At 36.7% G+C, this 2,502-nt stretch overlaps 1 non-coding gene across 1 annotated transcript; it reads right to left on the minus strand.

The window, feature by feature from the left end:
- Positions 1–1,966: 1,966 nt before the first annotated feature.
- On the minus strand, positions 1,967–2,038 carry TRNAP-UGG (transfer RNA proline (anticodon UGG)). The gene has a single exon. It is a non-coding gene; the product is annotated as a tRNA-Pro (tRNA).
- Between the last annotated feature and the right edge of the window lie 464 nt (positions 2,039–2,502).

Genomic DNA, 2,502 nt, shown 5'->3' on the forward strand with positions numbered 1-2,502 from the left:
CCTGATGGAGGCAATGCAATTAACAATCGATGAGATGAATAAATTCAAGCATAAAAACATTCCTCTAATTTAGGGTATCTCTAATTTAAGCATAAAAATAGGTTCTAGGGGATCCTCTAAAACCTATTTTTACTATATTTTCAACTTTGTTGAGCACATATTCATACCTCATCCTTCTTCTTTATCAAACTTCTAATGATTGATTAAATTATACCAAAACTTCTACCTTGTTGCGAAGACGAGATGATGGTTGTTCTATTAACTCCAAAATTTGTAGGTTTTCTTCATAATTCAAATGAGGTCGAAGACCTCGCTTGTGGGTTGAATTCATCTTTGTAATGTTAATTAACTGATTTTAGATTGACTTAATTAGGAGGAAGGTTTTGACATGATTAAAACTTCAAATTCCATCAAAAAACACCAATTTAAGGAAGAAAAAGAAGGAGAAGGAGAAGGAGAAAGATGGAAAGAGGAGGAAGAAGACAATGGTCACCACCACCACCATAATGGACTGAGCGCATATTGGAAGAGAAGAAGCAAACGAAAGAATGAAAGAAGAAGAAAGCAGAACCACGAAAACAAAGAGGAGAGAAAGAAGAAGAACAAAAGGAACAAGAAGCTACGGTGTAATGCGTAAGGTGTGTAATGTGTAACATGAAATGTTAATGTTTGAGTGTGAGGAAGAGTGTGTACACATGCACATTTGGCTATTTGTGTGCATGTGTACAAATGTGAGAGACAAGGGTAAGTAGATGTAACTACCCCCATTTGGCTTTTTGTACTATATATAAACCCCCACCCATGGGGCATGAAAAGGAAAAATATAGTGAAGTTACCCCTGAACTTGTGCTTGTCTCGATTTTGCCTCTCATTCTCTATGTGTATCTCTTTCTCTCTCTCTATCCTCTCACATTCGAACCCATCAACAATATTCCTCCAACCATAGCGATAAAGTTCAAAGTTTGAGGACTCCCGTGGTTTTTCCCTTTCCGTGTTTTCCACGTTAAATCTTGGCTCCACCCCCACCCATCAATTTATTCCTCCTACCATAGTGATCAAGTTCAGAGTTTGTGGACTCCCGTGGTTTTTCCCTTTTAGGTTTGTCTACGTTAAATTTTGTCTCTGGCTCCACCCCCCACCCATCAACAATATTCCTCCTACCATAGTGATAAAGTTAGGAGTTTGTGGACTCCCGTGGTTTTTCCCTTTCCGGGTTTTCCACATTAAATCTTGTGTCTCTGTACTTGTGTTTTCTACCATTTCAATCTTTGCACATGAAATTGAGGAAAATGATAAGAGGATGGGGTGTTATCAAACAAGGTGTCGTGGCCCATGGTGCTAATTTCATGCTTGGAAAAAAGGATTGCCCACAAATAAGACTTGCATTTGAGCTTTCCTTGTGTGGAAATATAGTCATAACTATATGCCAATATAAATATAGATGGAAGAAATACAAATGGGCTATTATCCTATCATTTAAAAGTCTATTATTGCACCATATAATCCTTGACCAACATATCAAGAAAAACAGACCACACAATACACTCATTGATGCTTGGTCACATTCCCTACAAAAATGATAGCTTTGTGAAGAGGATCTCATTATGTGGAACGATCGATGGCCTATCAACAAAGGATATGGCTTCCATCACACACTGAATATACACGGATGGACATTTAAAACTAATGTGACTCTTTCACCTAAATCTTGTTGGATATCCAATACTCATGGACATGAGATTCTATCATATAATGGTCACATTAGCGACAAGGCATGAATGTTGTGATGAATAAATTTGGTGGTTATGGATAATGATGCCAACACAATGGTGGTTGACTTTAGTATAGTAACATGAAATATTAAAGGTTTTTGCCTTTGTGAAATTTAAAAGCAACGAAGGACCTACCGTTGTTGATAGTATTAAAAAAACCTTCAAGCACAAACCTCAACAAAATTGGCCAAACTGGGGCGTTGCGAGAATCGAACTCGCGGCCTCTCGCACCCAAAGCGAGAATCATACCACTAGACCAAACACCCATTGATGATAATGTGATATGATTTTATTTAATATTTATGTCTTTATACATCACTTTACTCTAAACTCCTTTCTACATATTAATTTCAAAAGAGCCCCTTTTCTACGTTCTACATTTATTGCATACATTGATAGAGATTTATGTAAATCCTATTCATTACAGCTTGATGAACAACCAATAATACATCTAGGCTATTTAAGATTTAGTTTTGGCTGAGTAAGGACCTTACGGTTTGGTAAGGTTATGTTTTACGCATTTTAAGACATACTAGAACCTTGCTAATGATTAGACAATGTAAGAAATAGTGAGTATTTCCTTCCGATTGAAATGTGCAAGAAAAGAATTTATTTGTCGTTGCGTATTTAGGATTGATACACAAGATAAACCCAATCACTACTCTCCAAATAAAGATATTTGCTTGAAATTCTAGAACTTACACTATAGGATATTCCCCCACCCACGGTG

Source organism: Azolla caroliniana, unplaced genomic scaffold, assembly GCF_043228905.1.
Source record: "Azolla caroliniana isolate FFs.n. ecotype wild unplaced genomic scaffold, voAzoCaro1.0.p SCAF_13, whole genome shotgun sequence".
Classification (NCBI taxonomy): domain Eukaryota; kingdom Viridiplantae; phylum Streptophyta; class Polypodiopsida; order Salviniales; family Salviniaceae; genus Azolla; species Azolla caroliniana.